At 43.0% G+C, this 19,732-nt stretch overlaps 1 protein-coding gene across 17 annotated transcripts in view; it reads right to left on the bottom strand.

The window, feature by feature from the left end:
- LOC118368770 (receptor-type tyrosine-protein phosphatase delta-like) overlaps positions 1-19,732 on the bottom strand; it is a 597,123-nt gene that overhangs the window by 417,109 nt on the left and 160,282 nt on the right. For all 17 annotated transcript variants that reach the window (XM_052497200.1, XM_052497201.1, XM_052497198.1 and 14 more), the window contains exon 4: positions 14,139-14,162. The gene's annotated coding sequence lies outside the window, so the exon portion shown is untranslated. The remainder of the gene's footprint in view (positions 1-14,138; positions 14,163-19,732) is intronic.

Raw genomic sequence — 19,732 nt, forward strand, 5'->3', positions numbered from 1 at the left:
AATGAAGATAGTTGACTATTTAGCAGGCTTATGGCATGGGGCAAGCTGTCTCGGAGCCTGTTGGTCCAATAGCCAATGTAACGGCACCGTTTGCCGGACGGTAGCAGAATGAACAGTCTATGGCTTGGTTGGTTGGAGTCTTTGCCAATTTTCAGGCCTTCCTCTGACACGGCCTGATATAGAGGTCCTGGATGGCAGGGAGCTCGGCCCCAGTGATGTACTGGGCTGTCCGCACCACCGCCTGTAGCGCTTTGCGGTCAAGGGTGGTGCATTTTCCATACCAAGCAGTAATACAGCCAGTCAAGATGCTCTCGATGGTGCAGCTGTAGAACTTTTTGAGGATCCGAGGGCCCATGCCAAATATGTTCTGCCTCCTGAGGGGGAAGCGGCGCTGACGTGCCCTCTTCACGACAGTGCGGGTGTGTGTGGACCATGTTAAGTCCTTAGTGATTTGGACGCCAAGGAACTTGAAGCTCTCAAACCCGCTCCACAACATGTTTAATGTTAAGCTTCACAGAGGGTGTATATTAGATGGTAATGTATAAGCGGAGAGATGCTGTGAGAGATAATGCAAGGATAAATGGATTTCTGGACATGAAATTGGCTCCCATTGCTGCTTTTGACTTTGACGGTGGTGGAAGGGGTTAGAAATGGGCTCTTCCTGGTTAACAGCTGGTTTGTGTCCGAGGTGTCACTGTTAATCGAGTCCAGTCATCAGGCGCCACTCCTCCTTGCCTCTGTTGCCGCTGCGCGTAAATACGAAGGGGACCTCGTAGAGTACGCGGAGGAGGAGAGAGAGGGCGTTTGGGACGGACACCTACCACCCACAAGTCTGTCGGCTCTGCTCGGGCCCTAGATGCCGAAAAAGCAACTCAATGAAAGCAATGATGGCTGCCGGAACCAAATGCAAAGTGACTAGGGAGTCTTGTTCAAAGGACATATACAATGTATGATGGGTCAGTGAGTTGAGTGAGCAGTGAGTTATGCAAAGTCATATGACAGCATGTTCGGTCGGCGATTGACTGATTGGTGTGATTAACGTCTTAGTCGGGGTACATAAAAGGGAAGCCGTCAAAGCATATCAGCCCCTTTGACGGTGTCAAACCCAACAGGACCGGGCGCTCAAACTTCTAAGGAAGCACGTGAGCAAGGTTAACTCACTCCTGATTCACGAGGAGCAAGTGCAAGATGCCATATGACGTGCATTTCTCACACGTCAAAATCTATAACGTAAAAAAACGTGTCAGAGTGTGTCTTTGTGTGCGGTAGTGGTGGTTGTGCTTCCCAAGCATCCTGAATGAAAAAGAGAATGAAAATTAATTGAATCACAACATTCTACTCCAATCAGGGCAATTAGCAATTAGCAATTCGGGAAAGGAGGGGTCTGGCCTATACTCCAATACCCCCACCCCCCTCCAGTTTGCCAGTGGCGGTCTCTCTCTCTCTATCTCTCAACTCTAAGACGTAGCAGGTCTTCACTGGCAGTGACGCGTGCTGCAAGGGCTTGTGTGAGCTCAGCCTTGACTGTCCCTGTCGCACACACACACACACACACACACACACACACACACACACACACACACACACACACACACACACACACACACACACACACACACACACACACACACACACACACACACACACACACACACACACACACACACCCTGGGGCTTTTTGAGAAAGATGAGACTGTGGAGAATGAGATAATAACATTGTGGCACATGACTGTGTGTGGCAGAGTGTGTGCATACATGAGTGTGTGTGTGTGTGTCATAACTGTGTTCTCCCATGTGTAAAAACAATCAATCAGCTCCCTTAATACAGTGTCATTATGGGTAAATTAAAATTCATCGTTGATCGATAGGGTATTGACTGTCATATTATGCATGTGTTTAATGAATAATCATTTTTAATTCATTTCATTGCCAATTTATTCTGGGTATTAACTATTTGGCTGTGTCTCGCTGAGAGAAAGCAACATGATGGACAGGTTCACTGTATGTTGAACACAAGCACAAGCACAGATTCTCATAAACCACACGTGTTTATATTTGGTGAACATTCTTATACTGCAATGTTGAGAGAGATTGATCAAATAATGAATACTTTCAGACATAACATGCTGTACGGTTCAGTTCGCTTTCCAAATGCCATTGCAGTCAAATATAAATCCATAAACTGTCAGAAATCAATGATGAATATGAGGGTTTAGACAAATATTAACATGACTGGGTCCATCAGTGAAGGGGAACTAGCGTACCAAGCATCCAATGTTCGTACACCCTCTGATTCAGATGCATTTCCTTGCTTGCTATCGAAGAAGTGTTTTGACAGTAGATTATTCACTTAAAACAGTCAAACATCTTGATGTTAAAGCTCAGCTAACCTCATCAAGAGTTTCATGCTTTTTCCTTTCAACTAACCATGAGCACCTACTCAAAACCTCATAGTATTACATTCTCCACTCCAATCCACTCTCTCTTTCCAGACACCTAGGATGTGTCTTTAAATCCCCTTTGGTTTTAATAACAAAAGTGCCATTCATTTTAGAGTGCAAGGAGATCATCTCTCCTCGGCTACAGTGGGAACCGCGCCTTGCAAAGTGCCTTCTTATTTCTCATTAGGACCTAAGCACCAGCTATGTGAGAGGAATTAGAGGCACTGAATGAATGCAATGCACCCTTAGTAATATTGCCATTCCAATTTACAAGAGTGGATTATGTTAATATCAGCATAATTCACCCAACTCTTTTTCGGCCTCCCTGGACGGTTGCCTTGTAAATTACCTGTTCCAACGGCGTAATTAAAACGGTTCAGTCACTGATGACACCAACTGTCGCGGGAGACAATCGCTCCCTGGTACCGTTGGAATGGAATTGAGTCTTTTACTAGAGCGGGTGCCATGACAGTATAAAACTACCGAACGCGTGTAGTAGTCAATTTCATTAGGTGTTAACACACAAAAAGATTGTGCCTCGGATGAGTTGAAATTGTGACCTTCTTTAAGCATCCTCTGACTACAGCTGTTTTAGTTGAGTGTAGTTACTGTAGAAGGGTTTCAGTATCCTCTTGGATGACAAATCATTTCAATGACTAGTTTTCAATCATGCATACCACAACCTAGTATTTCACCCCAGAACAATGTCATTACTGTTACCAATATGTACGTCATAACCAAGACCAATCTGTCACTACTATAACACAATCAGATGCATGACATAACCAAGACCAATCTGTCACTACTATAACACAATCAGATGCATGACATAACCAAGACCAATCTGTCACTACTATAACACAATCAGATGCATGACATAACCAAGACCAATCTGTCACTACTATAACACAATCAGATGCATGACATAACCAAGACCAATCTGTCACTACTATAACACAATCAGATGCATGACATAACCAAGACCAATTTGTCACTACTATAACACAATTAGATGCATGACATAACCAAGACCAATCTGTCACTACTATAACACAATCAGATGCATGACATAACCAAGACCAATCTGTCACTACTATAACACAATTAGATGCATGACATAACCAAGACCAATCTGTCACTACTATAACACAATCAGATGCATGACATAACCAAGACCAATCTGTCACTACTATAACACAATTAGATGCATGACATAACCAAGACCAATCTGTCACTACTATAACACAATTAGATGCATGACATAACCAAGACCAATCTGTCACTACTATAACACAATTAGATGCATGACATAACCAAGACCAATCTGTCACTACTATAACACAATCAGATGCATGACATAACCAAGACCAATCTGTCACTACTATAACACAATTAGATGCATGACATAACCAAGACCAATCTGTCACTACTATAACACAATCAGATGCATGACATAACCAAGACCAATCTGTCACTACTATAACACAATCAGATGCATGACATAACCAAGACCAATCTGTCACTACTATAACACAATCAGATGCATGACATAACCAAGACCAATCTGTCACTACTATAACACAATCAGATGCATGACATAACCAAGACCAATCTGTCACTACTATAACACAATCAGATGCATGACATAACCAAGACCAATCTGTCACTACTATAACACAATCAGATGCATGACATAACCAAGACCAATCTGTCACTACTATAACACAATCAGATGCATGACATAACCAAGACCAATCTGTCACTACTATAACACAATCAGATGCATGACATAACCAAGACCAATCTGTCACTACTATAACACAATCAGATGCATGACATAACCAAGACCAATCTGTCACTACTATAACACAATCAGATGCATGACATAACCAAGACCAATCTGTCACTACTATAACACAATCAGATGCATGACATAACCAAGACCGATCTGTCACTACTATAACACAATCAGATGCATGACATAACCAACACCAATCTGTCACTACTATAACACAATCAGATGCATGACATAACCAACACCAATCTGTCACTACTATAACACAATCAGATGTATGACATAACCAAGACTAATCTGTCACTACTATAACACAATCAGATGCATGACATAACCAAGACCAATCTGTCACTACTATAACACAATCAGATGTATGACATAACCAAGACCGATCTGTCACTACTATAACACAATCAGATGTATGACATCATACCCAAACCACAATGATATGAAACCACAACTAGAAACCAGATACACCATTCCACTGTGTGCTAACCAGACAAAAAACACGAGTAAAATTGGAACGATTCGGGGCAAAAACCTAGAGAGAGGAGTATGGCATGCGTCAAAGATTATTCAGTGTCTTGAGGTTGTGCTGTGTTAGATAGATTGTTATTCCTGCACATCTCGCTTTTCTTTCTCTCCCGTCCTCCGAGTGAAGCGATTACTGGCCCCAGATACATTTCAGCAGCAAGAGAGTGGGGAAAGGCAGAAGACCGTAGGTAAATAAAGAGATGTCAACTTTGCTTAATGGGAGCAATCGCACATTATCCTCCAATCACACTGTTCTTTGTAATGATGCTAACAGATGGCCTCACATTTGCACTTAGTTCTCAAACTGAAATAATTATGAAATAAATTCTGGAGCAATAATGTTCAAAGTGTAATAAAAACACTGATAATGCTCACATTACAACCATAAGTACTGCTTTTTCAGAGGTGACATGCGCCTACCTTTTTTTAGGGGGAACTGAAGGCCAAATGTAAAATATTTTCATTAATTCTTTGTAAAAATGAACTGTATATAGTACAGCATATTTGTATTTCAGGCAGCACATACCCCTTCTGTTTCAATGGCCCTTAAGCCTCTGAGTGTGGGACAAGGTTGTCCTTTTAACATACATATATGGACACACTACTAACAAAGTTAAAAGGGGAATCAATTACCTAAATTGAAAGAGAGGAAAAATTATTGTTCTTGTGTGCTACGGGTCTGATTGACAACCCCACTGCATGTTGTGCTTGTGCTCAACCTACAATGTGAAGGGTACGCTACTAGACGCCCTCCGGTTCAGTTTGTACCGGCCTGGAGCAAAAACCAAATCACTGTACTGATTTTCTTACTTGACCCGAAAGAATGTCAGGGTAACGAGTGGAAAAAATGCCCTACAGTACGAACATCTTCCAATAGTCTTAATCAGTAGCCAGGGGACTAAAAGGACTCTTTGCCATAAAACCTGGATCGTCTTATTCAGCACAGACCTGGTTCGATGTGTGGCAGGCCACAGCGGACCAATTATGGCAGAAGGATTCTATTTTGGTGTTAGTACGTCAAGAGAGAGTGCGTGGAGAGAGCCACTCTTCCATAGAGGCTTTCTGTGTACAGATAGCTCTGTAGAGGAAATACATAGCTCTTTTAAAATCCATACCAGAACCCATGGGGCTAGAGCATGTATGGCTGTGGATGTAGCGAATATAAATGCCTCATTCAAATAAAAAAAAGAGGAGAGTTTGGATGCTTAGAGGTTCTTGATTAAAATAAGTATTTCACGGTTTTGAGAACGCTCCCGGTAGAGGATTTACAGTATCAGGTGCTGGATTGTTCATTTATTACTGCACTGAAAGTGTCACTTTGAACAAAGATTCGGGGATTCGCATTGAAAATGTGAATAAAAACAGGCCTGGACGACATGGGAAATGTTTTCTTTGGTTTCAGATCTCAATCTGGGAGGCAGGAAGACAGTAAATAGTGGCCTTGCGGAAAAAGCAACTACCAGAGAACAACATGAGAGTAGCATTTCACAGCTGTGGAGCATGTGACTAAAGCACTCTTCATATAAGCTTTCCCTTAGAGCAATTCAAAGTTACACCTACAGATGAAAAGACTGGAGTTTCATTGAAACCAGGATGTCTCTGCTTGGCCACACATGAAATATTCCACCTGACTAAAAGAACATCCAGCCTATGTGCCAGAATCAGAGCCAGAACGGCAGATGGATGGGTCACAGAATAACCTCTGACATTTGACCTTCAGGGAGCGAGGGGCGGATTCCGTCCAACATTCGTCAACCTCTTATGTCCTGCCAGCAAAATGTTGGTTTGTATTCATGTGTCTAAAAGACATGCCAACGACGAGGCCATGCTTACATTATTAGGAGTGAAAACGGCTGTCTGGTGTCTGTAGTCATTCAGCTATTGTACTCAGAGATGACGATTGGTCAGTAATCCAGAGATGACTATTGGTCAGTAATCATGGATGAAATGTGACTGGTGTCTCTATATCATGTGTCTTGTTCCTTCATGGTTCTGCATGACATATTAACGGCAAGATATCAAAAGAATGCTTCAACATTTCTGATTCTACTCTAGCACATCAACAACACTCCTTGGCGTGGTACTCGTTATATGATGCCACAGCCTTTTGGACAACTGATTTTTGTATGTGTCAGTTCTTTGATCGTCACTGTTTGGTTTAATGGCGGAACCATACAGGCACAAAGAAATCATACTTTCAAAGAGCAGATAATTAACTGGACTAATTAAAAACTCTGGACTAACAATACAGAGAGGGCTGGGGAACGAGAGAGCTCGGGAACCCTTGCTGTGACATATCGGAAAGGGAGCAATTTCAGAGTAAAAAGGGGCACGGTTCTTTACATGGCATGAATAAAAGTGAAATGATTAAACACACTGTAGCATAAAAGACAAGTCAGAGGGTGGACTAGACGACATGTCGACACAAGTGGCGAGGAGTGGATGAAGGGAACATTAAACGCAACGGGGTGATTAAAATAGCTCCTTACGGGCATATTTAAAAAGAACACGTCTAAATTGGGAGTTAATGTAGTCTATGTCAGGGAAGTCAGCTACAGTGCTGAGTGGGGAGTGCCCTAGGGGTTAACACAGCACAGCCCTATATCGCAGTGTGTCTGGTCTTTGAATGCTGACGTAGGGTGAACAAGAGTGGTAGAGGTTCCCTGTTTGGGGTGGGAGTGAGTTCAATTTCATGCTTTGGGTATGAGAAGAATCAACCAGGTTGCACACTATGGAGTCAAATGCATAATGGATGATGGTAAACAACACCGGCATACTTCCCTATTGGTGATGCCATAAAGAATGTCCTCAAGGGGGAAAGGGAGGTGTGAAGCTAAGACTCAGTTGACACACGCCAATGCATGCCAATGTGGTTTCGTAATCTGGTTGTGACATTGCAACAAACCAGAAGGCCTTTGTTCTTTCTACTGTGTCCAAAAAAAATACTTTTGCTCAGTTCAGTGTGTTCTGTAAAAGTTTCCCCATTGGCTAAAAATACAAATTGAACACGGTAAGGGGACCAAAGGGCCAAAGCTTGGAATCCAATGCTTGGTGCTACCCCTTCTCTCTCTTGTGAAGTGTGGATCTGAGGCCCGGATGCAGGACCAGATACAGTCATGCAGAAAGAGAGAGATGGAGAAAGAGACAGGGAGACCTTAATGTGCCTTTACCATATGCTGTTAGCTACTGATGGATGTTGCTCTCCCCAGGCACTGAGACAACTTATCGCGTTTGCCAGTGACATCGTTGTCTCCTATAAAGTTAAAGACGAGCCATCTGTTACAAACAGCAGCCACACTTGCGGGGACACGTGTATGTGTGAGACTGTGTGTGTGTGTGTGTGTGTGTGTGTGTGTGTGTGTGTGTGTGTGTGTGTGTGTGTGTGTGTGTGTGTGTGTGTGTGTGTGTGTGTGTGTGTGTGTGTGTGTGTGTGTGTGTGTGTGTGTGTGTGTATCCCACCACTCCTAATAAACTGGCAAATGTCGAGACGCTTCGTGTCATAATAATATTTAATGCCACAGCGTACCTGCTGGCCCAGTTCTGGCACTCATGAGTTGGCTGTAATGACACATGGAACAAAGACCTTTTCTGGTACCTTTCCTAAAATGTATGACTCAGCTGTAACATGACGAATGCCTATTTTCCTGAATCTTATGAAGCCTCTTTTAAAGGGATATATCGGGATTTTGGCAATTATCTACTTCCCCAGAGTCAGATGAACATTTTTATGTCTCTATGTCCATTGTGAAGGAAGTTAAAGGTAGGTTCGCAAGCCAATGCAAACTAGCGTTAGCACAATAACTGGAAGTCTATGGGTATCTGCTTGTACTACAAAATCCCTTAGTTATTCTTAGTGTATTTTTTTTTTTAGATATTACAACCGATAAGTCGTGTAAAGGTAGATACCTATATGAACATGATGGGACAATTCAAGCAATACAGTTGAATTAATAGTGGATGAGATTTGGTAATCAGGTCAAATTAGATATAGAATGCTGATTTTAACAATGTATTCGTAGATAATCTAATGTCAGTTGTCTCCCTGGCAGTTGTCTTTGTAGCACCTACAGTACTAGTATGATGTTACATCAATTTGAACATTAAGCGGTTATGACTGGCCTTTCACGGGAAAGTCGGGGTGCAAACAGCATCCCGATGCACTTTACATTGAGCCTGTCACCTATTTATAGAATTTAACAATGTAATGGTGTTGGCTTATCCAGCCGACAATCACTTCCTTTGCCACCACTCACTGAAACACTGATCAAGCATGGCACAACTTCTACCTGAATGAAAGGCATGCATGGCATAATACAATAATAACTGGCGCCCAGCTTTTCTAAAGAACTGAAGGTGTTATTTTTACTCACTGCGGAGCGAACAAAGATTAACTCTCTGTACTCTCACTGTCGCTCAGTTGCTCTCACTCTCCGACTGCTTGGAGCCCTTGTTCCTCGGCGAGCATAATGAACCCAATTGTCATTCCTGCCTTTAGCTTCTATTTGAAGTGCTTATGAAAAAGGAGTAGGCCTTTGAATCCCGGACATTTCGACGCACATTCAAAGGATGGAGCTTCAAGAATTAGGGAAAGAACGAAGCATGCTCTTGACTTGCTATATCGTGTTGGGAGGAAGACCCAAGATGGTAGAAATAAAAGAGGGGTCAATGAAACGAGATGGTACGCTGCCATGATGATGTAAATCCTGGAGAAACACCTGCTGTGTATGATTCATTGGCAGAGATGTATCAGGAACTGTCTGCTCAAGGACAAACCCAAACTCTGACATCTCTATCAAACTTCCCATATGGACAAAAACAGTAAATGTTGATGAAGAGATTAGTACTAATTTGATGACTGTCAAATGAAATGACTGGAGATAAATAATTGCAAGACTTGCGAGATTAAACCCGGGATGTATTTTTTTTTGTCAAAATGACAGACCTTCCAATGAAAAATGACTTTTTCTACATGAGCAGAAAGAATATTACATTGCTCCTGAGAAGAGGCTGGAAGGTACTTCAGTCAATGAATGATCAGAGTTACAAGAGGTCTGAAAAGGTTAATAAGATTCAGGCACATATTTACAGGTACTCAGTAAATGTGCCCAAACAACGTTACTACATAATGTTATTCATAGTAAACATTTAATTATTCAGATGACTATTTATTATCAATCAATTAGTGCATTATATATTATTTTGTCAATGTGGCAAATGTGTCCAAAACATGTATCCGTAATAATGAGCAGTACGTATTTGTGTTTCTAACCTTGAATCATGGTAAACGGCATAAATAAAGACCATTTGGTTTCAATCGTGCTTAGTCCACCAAAGAGTGCTCTCTTTCTGCCATAGTGGACGTGAACCTGGGAACACAACCCCCACAGATGCCTGGTGGTTGATGTTTGATGTTTGACACAGATGTTTGACACATTCTAAGTCGACCAGCAAGGTTCTCTGTAAATGTCCATCTGTTGGCCTCCCGCGGGTAATTAAAATTCCCAACTAGCCAGGGGTTTTCTCCTCCAAGCAGTCAATTCAGTTCACTGCTGTCTGCCTCTCAAAGCACGAGAGCCGGACCAGAACCTCTCCCCAAATGCTCCGACTGGTTACGAGTGGCAGGCAGAGTGGCACTGTGTTTTCAATTACACCACAAGGTGACTTCCCTCCTGCTCCCAATGCATCATTATATTAAAGCTCATTCAGGAATGCTAACTTGAAGAGAGCATTTAACATGCACTATTCAAGGAGGCTAAGCTAACAATAGGTTAGCATGCTATGGGAGTGTAGCGACTGTCCAATGTTGTTCCCCTGACCACTTCCTCCCTCCTACCTTGCGAACGAGATCATTGATTTTCCCCTCTATACATTATCATTGAGTTGACGGCTCACGCTGCCACTTTTTGGGGTCCTGCTATGGGGGATTCAGTCATGTATCTGACCCCTTCCGGACTGGTGCAGGCTCCCGTACTGTTTTAGGGCTGTATGCACCGAGGAACCAGGCACCAGTGCACCTATACTGTTCATTCAATAGGCTAATTGTATCAGCCCAGTGAGGAATAGACACGGCTGAGGAACCCTGGAACAACTGGAAAAGGAACCAGAGTTTACTGTACTGTCGTGTCTGAGCTTATTTTCTTTGCTCCATAATTAAAGGTTACACTACTGTATAAGGAAGGCAGCAACCTTCCCTCTAGCCATGATTTGCTGGGGTAATGAGTGGGCTGGACATGCCGAGAGATGAGTTTGGATTGGTCTGCCATATAGTACGCTTCTGTCAACTTGAACTGGTCAGTATGTGTAGGTAATCCTGTCTAACATGACTTTTTTTTATGTATCGCGTATTAAAACTGCATAAGTGTTGCTCTCCACTTTCTCAAGGACCGAGTTTTGAATTCAGTGGAATTTAAGTATGATAGCTGGGGAGATGGAGAAAACACCTGTATGATCTTATTATTCGTATCTCAGAGCCAATTGCTTGGCTAGTTATAGCTTAATGTTAGCTAGCTAACATTGAACCTGGTTGGTTAGCTACCTGCAGATTCATGCAGGGTAGTAATGTCAGGAGTTAGAATTATGGTTTATTCTTTAGCTAGCTAGCTGCATTTCTTTTTTAAAAAGCCTCCACTATGCAAGTAACCATTTCGGGTGTGTTCATAAATTCAATCTGGCCATCTTCTCTCGTCTGAGTGTGCCAGAGCGCAGAATAACTGCTGAATTTACGAACGCTCAACACCTGTTGAATATGGCCGGTGTCAGTAAACATCGAAAAAGCTACAGTGCCTTGCGAAAGTATTCGGCCCCCTTGAACTTTGCGACCTTTTGCCACATTTCAGGCTTCAAACATAAAGATATAAAACTGTATTTTTTTGTGAAGAATCAACAACAAGTGGGACACAATCATGAAGTGGAACAACATTTATTGGATATTTCAAACTTTTTAAACAATTATTCAGCCCCTTTACTTTCATTGCAGCAAACTCTCTCCAGAAGTTCAGTGAGGATCTCTGAATGATCCAATGTTGACCTAAATGACTAATGATGATAAATACAATCCACCTGTGTGTAATCAAGTCTCCGTATAAATGCACCTGCACTGTGATAGTCTCAGAGGTCCGTTAAAAGCGCAGAGAGCATCATGAAGAACAAGGAACACACCAGGCAGGTCCGAGATACTGTTGTGAAGAAGTTTAAAGCCGGATTTGGATACAAAAAGATTTCCCACGCTTTAAACATCCCAAGGAGCACTGTGCAAGCGATAATATTGAAATGGAAGGAGTATCAGACCACTGCAAATCTACCAAGACCTGGCCGTCCCTCTAAACTTTCAGCTCATACAAGGAGAAGACTGATCAGAGATGCAGCCAAGAGGCCCATGATCACTCTGGATGAACTGCAGAGATCTACAGCTGAGGTGGGACACTCTGTCCATAGGACAACAATCAGTCGTATATTGCACAAATCTGGCCTTTATGGAAGAGTGGCAAGAAGAAAGCCATTTCTTAAAAATTCTCAATCGAGAATCTGTGGACAGAACTGAAAATTGCTGTTCACAAATGCTCTCCATCCAACCTCACTGAGCTTTGCAAGGAGGAATGGGAAAAAATTCAGTCTCTCGATGTGCAAAACTGATAGAGACATACCCCAAGCGACTTACAGCTGTAATCGCAGCAAAAGGTGGCGCTACAAAGTATTAACTTAAGGGGGCTGAATAATTTTGCACGTCCAATTTTTCAGTTTTTGATTTGTTAAAAAAGTTTGAAATATCCAATAAATGTCGTTCCACTTCATGATTGTGTCCCACTTGTTGTTGATTCTTCACAAAAAAATACAGTTTTATATCTTTATGTTTGAAGCCTGAAATGTGGCAAAAGGTCGCAAAGTTCAAGGGGGCCGAATACTTTCGCAAGGCACTGTAAATTAAATTGTTGCCAACAGCACAGTTGCAGTCACCAACATTCTGGATAACATAAAAACAGTCTAGCCAGCTCTGCTAGGGCGAGTAAAATGGTCAGAGTGGGGTGTTCTCAAATTTGTGTCTGGAAATAGCTAGCAAGCTAGCCAATGTTAGCCAGTTCGCTTGAGTGCTTGACTGCCGTTGTGAGGTCAGAACGTTTGGATCAACCCTACTCATTGGCTCTGAGAGCGAAGAGCGAATTTACGGACAATCTGACAGCACAGTTGCAGTCACTAACGCTCTGGATAACATAACAGCCTAACCAGCTCTGCTAGGGCGAGTAATGTTTAGTGAGCTGTTCTCTCATTTGTGTCTGGAAGTAGCTAGAAGGTTAGCTTGGGTGTTTAACTGCTGTTAGTACAGAACGCTCGATATGACACGGGCATGACAACGGTCTCCTTTGTTATTTGTTAATATCCTTTAAAAAGGCCACTTTAAGTGTGATGCACCTACTTCCTTGAGATACTCAGTGGGCATGAACTGCATTAGAATATATATATATTTTTGTCCAATATTTCAATGGGAGATGGGTGGGGCATTCAAAGGCCATTTCTTAAAAGTGAGTTTAGATGTTTATCAACTTTCAAAGCAGAATTACTTTCCCGTTGTTCCTTAACTGTAGTGTATGATACACCATTTTGTAGCTCTGAGTCTACTTTCATCCAAAGTAAAAACCACAATTTCTAATTTTGCTACATAAGACCGATTTGAGCCGGTCGGTCACATTTGTCCTTGAAAGTAATTGAAATATTTGTGGTGCATCGCTCCTTATGATACGACAAGGGCATGACAACGGTCTCCTTTGTAATTTGTTAATATCCTTTATTATCCACTTTAAGTGTGATGCACCCACTTCCTTGAGATACGCAGTGGCCATGAACTGCATTAGAATATATATATCTTTTTTTGTCCAATATTTCAATAGTTCCTTGTCCTCATAGAGATGCAATCACCATGGTGATGGTGCCTTCCTGTCATACCACAGAGGTGTGTGATAGAAATGGCGAAGTGAGCTGTGGCAGGGGAAACTTTCATCACCAGTGGCCCCTTACTATAGTTTATATCTTTGGAAATACATACCTGGGCTCCCTGTTTAAGTCAACACTGCCGGATCCTCTTTGAACAATCTGGCTCATTTGACTCTCATTTGAATACAATTTAAGCCGCTGAGAGCATAACCCGGTTGCCAGAAATAGCTAGCTTGTGTGTTGGCGCTCTTACACGTGGGAAAACGAAGGGGGGGATGGCGTAGCATTGCACACCTTCCTGAGTAAACAGCAGCATCTACCCCACCACTCCCCTACTCCCTCCTTTACTTAAGCATTCAGATTGGATACACAATGAGTTGCCACTGAAAACGTCCCACTGTTGAGGAGTAGTTAGGTTGGGAAAATAACAAAATGAGACTTACCTATTGTGGAACGGATGGTCACATCTGAAAGCGGTAGGTGGGGAAAGAAAGAGAGAGGAGGAGGAAGGGAGAAAAAAAAGAAACGTCAGCAAATTACAATGTACAGCAGAGTAAACTTCAACTCAGGCTAAAGCTGGCACCGGCTCCTGAAAAATGTCCCATACGTTGGTGCAGACTGGAGGTTAAGAATAGTCGCTGTCAAGAGGGGTCTGTAATTTATTAAACGACTGACATGAAACGTCGGACCTTTCTCCCCCGAGGATCCAAAGTTTGCACAACTGGCATTAATATTTGTCAGTGTTTCCTCGGATTCCAAGGGAAGGAGACCAATAATAAAGACAAAAGTGGGCAGCAGTCATCCATTACGACCAAGTGTTCACCTCAACACCATTGCGCACACGCACACACACGCACGCACACACACCACCTTCTTCCACTGGTATGTCTTTGAAGTAATTTAGAAGGCCTCAGATATCTCTAACCCTTTGTGCTACGACCTTTCCTTATATAACCCAGCGCTTGTTATTTCGACAGCTGATGTCTGGGGCGCCGGAGTTATAATACGACGGCATCTCTGTCTCTTAGTCTGCTTTATGAAGGCCTTAAGGTCTTCCCACCACAGAAGCCCAGCAAGATAAAATAGTCGGATTTAGCCACATCTTCAGTTTCATTGCTGTTTTCCCTGACATTCATTTTGGCTAAGATTTATGATGAGGGGAGTTACGCGAGCAGGTGCTCGCCTCGACAACCCTCCCTGACAAATCTGAGAAATACATTTCCATTACCTCACTATATTTACATCAGAAACTGTTCCCTCTACGGGTTTACTGCTCCCAAGAACAGATTTGCTTTGGTTGTAAATGTTACAATAAAACAAAGACACGGAGAGGGAGCTGACGACTTCTTCAGCTCACACGGAACGTTCATTCAGAAGCTGTTCCGCGGGTAAGCATTGCTTGGAGAGCTCACAGAGACATACTGTATTGCTAAGCATCATTTTCAAGTAATTTGATTTATCACAGATTATGTTTTTCTCCTCGCATCTATTTGCATTTTGGTGTATACAATCTCCAGGGATCAACTGTGCTGGGAGAACGTGAATACAATGCCAAGTTGGCCTAGTCACAGAGGAATGGCTTATTTTTAGGCTAAGGGGGGAAATTAGGACTCAAACTCCTTGTGCTTAGGTATTCATTAATATACTGTTTACTTCAAAAACACACTGACACTGTCAGTTGCTTTTGTTGCTAAACAAGGGACCGTGGCTGGAGACCTTCAGGGACCACGTTCGGTCAAATTGGGCACGTGGGAGGATGGGAGGGCGGGGGTGATGTCAGATTTCAAGAGCTAAAAGAAACCCCTGAGGTTTTAATGACATGGATGTCTGCATTGGGAGAGAAAGAGAGACACTTCCTAAGAGACAGTCAGATACAATGGGGGAAAGATAACAGGCTGTATTGGGAGAAAGAGAGACAGTCAGAGACAATGGGGGGAAGATAACGGGCTGTATTGGGAGAAAGAGAGACAGTCAGAGACAATGGGGGAAGATAACGGGCTGTATTGGGAGAAAGAGAGACAGTCAGAGACAATGGGGGGAAGATAATGGGCTGTATTGGGAGACAGAGAGACAGTCAGAGACAATGGGGGGAAGATAATGGGCTGTATTGGGAGAAAGAGAGACAGTCAGAGACTGGGGGAAAGATTACGGGCTGTATTGGGAGAAAGAGAGACAGTCAGAGACAATGGGGGGAAGATAACGGGCTGTATTGGGAGAAAGAGAGACAGTCAGAGACACTGGGGGAAAGATTACGGGCTGTATTGGGAGAAAGAGAGACAGTCAGAGACACTGGGGGAAAGATAACGGGCTGTATTGGGATAAAGAGAGACAGTCAGAGACAATGGGGGAAAGATAACGGGCTGTATTGGGAGAAAGAGAGACAGTCAGAGACAATGGGGGGAAGATAACGGGCTGTATTGGGAGAAAGAGAGACAGTCAGAGACAATGGGGGAAAGATAACGGGCTGTATTGGGAGAAAGAGAGACAGTCAGCGACAATGGGGGAAAGATAACGGGCTGTATTGGGAGAAAGAGAGACAGTCAGAGACAATGGGGAAAGATAACGGGCTGTATTGGGAGAAAGAGAGACAGTCAGCGACAATGGGGGAAGATAACGGGCTGTATTGGGAGACAGAGAGACAGTCAGAGACAATGGGGAAAGATAACGGGCTGTATTGGGAGAAAGAGAGACAGTCAGAGACAATGGGGGAAAGATAACGGGCTGTATTGGGAGAAAGAGACAGTCAGAGACAATGGGGGGAAAATAACGGGCTGTATTGGGAGAAAGAGAGACAGTCAGAGACAATGGGGGGAAGATAACGGGCTGTATTGGGAGAAAGAGAGACAGTCAGAGACAATGGGGGAAAGATAACGGGCTGTATTGGGAGAAAGAGAGACAGTCAGCGACAATGGGGGAAAGATAACGGGCTGTATTGGGAGAAAGAGAGACAGTCAGCGACAATGGGGGAAAGATAACGGGCTGTATTGGGAGTTTTGTGCAACACATACAGTAACAGATCAATAGTGCCCTTTGAAATGTTGTACAACTTAACTTTGTAGTGTTCGAGAATGACAGAAAACAAGATAAGCAACTACAACCCAGATTTTGGGGCAGTAATGTCACGTACAATTACTAAGTTACCAAACAGACATGAAAGGCAGTTTCGCAATCATTTATTTAAAAAAATATATATCAACACTTTCTCTCCATCAAACACATTTTGGGTTTTAATAGTGAGTTTTGTTCTTGCAATGAATTGAGATGCATTGATCAGAAATATATGACCACACCAATAAACTTGAGTAAAGCTAGCACAGGCCAACTCTAAGTGGATTAGGCCAGTGGGGGATTGGTGAAAAGAAATGCATGAGGATGACAGAGGCTCTTGTGAGTCTCCTTAAACCCACAATGTGAATAAGGAAAAACAAAGACAGGATGATACTTTTCCCCCTGTTTCAAGCAGATAAGCTGCTTTCGGAGTCTTAGTTATGCTGTGTGGAATCTCTATAAGATATGGAAACTTTTGACATGGCAGGAAATCCGAGAACTATATCCCTATGTTGCCGTTTCTCTGTTGACAACAGGGATTTAGAGATGTATGTGGCGGTCAATCCGGTGAGTATTACAAGTGGGGACACACAGTGTTTTGTAACTGGTCACATCACAGGCAGGGTTTGGGACTGAGGTATAATGTGTTGGTGTTTTTCCACTTAAATCTGTGTTAACCTCACTGGACATGAGCTCATTCAATAGCCACGTGAGAGTGACAATAGCCAACTCGTTTCCACCTAGCCTCTGTCGGTGTGCTCCTCTTAAACCCATTGACTGATTTCAGTTCATCAGTGGGTAAAGCTTTTGGTTCAATTGTTGGGACCAATTCTCTCTCACTCAGGCTTCATCACTCCAAAAGAGGGTGGGTTGCTGTGGCATGAGTGGTTGCTATTGGAAACAAAACGCAATGAACACAACGGACAGCCTTGCCAAGCCACTACTACACCGACCGCCGGCACCTCATGTTGTTCAATTACACCATGTTGAAAAGGCCGCTGTTTCCACCGTGTCACTATTTAACCTATTCAACAGAGTGGAATGGGAACAGCTGTTTTTTACAGCTCTACATAATGGCCTGAAATGGCTTGCTGGCGTAGCTCCAGCTTGCTGTTAAAATGCCTATCGGAGAGAGTAGAGAGAAGAGGAGAGCCAGAAACGGTTTACTGTACTGCTGCCTTCCTTTCGTCGCTGCCACTGCAACTATCTGGGCCCCCTTCACAGACGCCATGTATACACTCTCTGATGAGGGACGTTAAGGAAGTGTTAGAAGCTACAGCTGGTCCGGGCTCAGACAGACTTGAGCTTTGAGAATTTACATAAACCGACGATGGAGCCAATAGAGTTTAGCGGAAGTTGCCTGGCTCTTTTGAGAACATTTTGTCAACTTTTTGACTTCAGAGTGAAGCATTTAATGCATGACGCACAAGAGCAGATAACTCAAACTCAATCAGCTGTTTGTCAGATCATCTTGGTCCAGTTTAATGGCTACTGAGGCATGACAGTATATCAGCCATGCATACTTATGGACACTGAAGCAGATGTGGAGTTCTCTCAGCAGCTGACTCGGGGTTGCAGGTGCACAGGTTCAACAACGTTCTATAACATCCTTGAACAGCCTATATCTGGATACTTGAGTTATAAGAAACGTCAAGCTACACCCAACAAACTGAACATGATTGTCATTGATCTGATTATCGCAACCCCACCCAAAACAAACTCAATAATTGTCCAAATGTATGTAATCTAATCAAATTGAGTTGAAGTACTGCAAATCCCCTGAATATTAAAAGTACTGTTGTTTGAGACATCTATTCCCACCTTTTCTGGAGCAGATGGTGCATAAACAAATACAAACATGAAAGCCGAAGTCGAAAAAAAAGCCTTCATGGTCTGCTTTGTCTTCCAGGGGTCATTCTGTAGGCATTCCCTTGTACAGGGCAATACAAACTACTTTGGGGTCTTTCAAAAAATACAGCTTTCTTTTTCTTGCTTGATCAGGTATCAGAAGGGAGATATCAGAGGCCTCTGGCTCCTCAGTGAAGTATGACCCAGAGTTCGGAAAAAGGAGGACAATAAAGAGCCTCTTTCTCAAGGAAACAAAGAGAAAGAGACAGGAAGGAGCCCTGACGCCTCTGGCTGCGCCGGGCAGGCCTGCCCGTTCAGATGATGTGTTTCAGTAGGGGGCATTCCCGCGGGCATCTGTGTGATGGGTTGGCGGTTGGCACCATCAAGGCCTTGCCCAGATGCTTAAGGACCCTAAAGTGCCTTCTTGAAGTATTGTGGAAAGGGTCAAAAAGCTTAGGCCTTACTGAACAAGATGTGGCATAATGACCTACATTATCTATACAGATACTATTTCTAAAAGACACACACACCAAATGAGCCTAGATATTGAAATACATTACCTTGTCACTCAGTCAGACTGTCATAACACCCCTATAAACGTGTAATAAACACTATAAGCACGCCACCAAACCCTATCAACTCCAAGGTCTTTTTTCATCACAACCAATAGATAATTAGGTCAAACAAGCAAACAATGTAGTGCAGGATTCAAACAAGCATATTGCTTTTTATTTGTGTTTTTCTGTGCTACCTGTGTGGAGGCACAGCCGAGGCCAGGTGGAGTCATTACCATGGGGCAGATGGATGAACAGAAGCACTACACCACACCGTGCTCCCTCGTTAGCCAGTGAGGTGGCAGCCATATGCGCTCATCATTAAAAATGGCCTTTGACCCAGGAGCGGAGCACTCATTGGCTGTCACTCTAATCCAGAGGTGGGGCCAAGTCACTATTATTTGAGTCACAACAAAGTCACAAGGTCCTAGTCTCAAGTCGAGTCCCAAGTAGAGCAGGTCGAGTCTCGAGTCAAGTCCAAGTTCTGAATTCTAAGAATAAGTCAAGTCAAGTTCAGTCACACGTTTTTTCAAGTCAAGTCTCAAATAAAGTAGAAATAAATACATACAAATATATACTTGTTCAAC

The sequence above is a fragment of the Oncorhynchus keta genome, chromosome 35, assembly GCF_023373465.1.
Source record: "Oncorhynchus keta strain PuntledgeMale-10-30-2019 chromosome 35, Oket_V2, whole genome shotgun sequence".
In the NCBI taxonomy this organism is placed as follows: domain Eukaryota; kingdom Metazoa; phylum Chordata; class Actinopteri; order Salmoniformes; family Salmonidae; genus Oncorhynchus; species Oncorhynchus keta.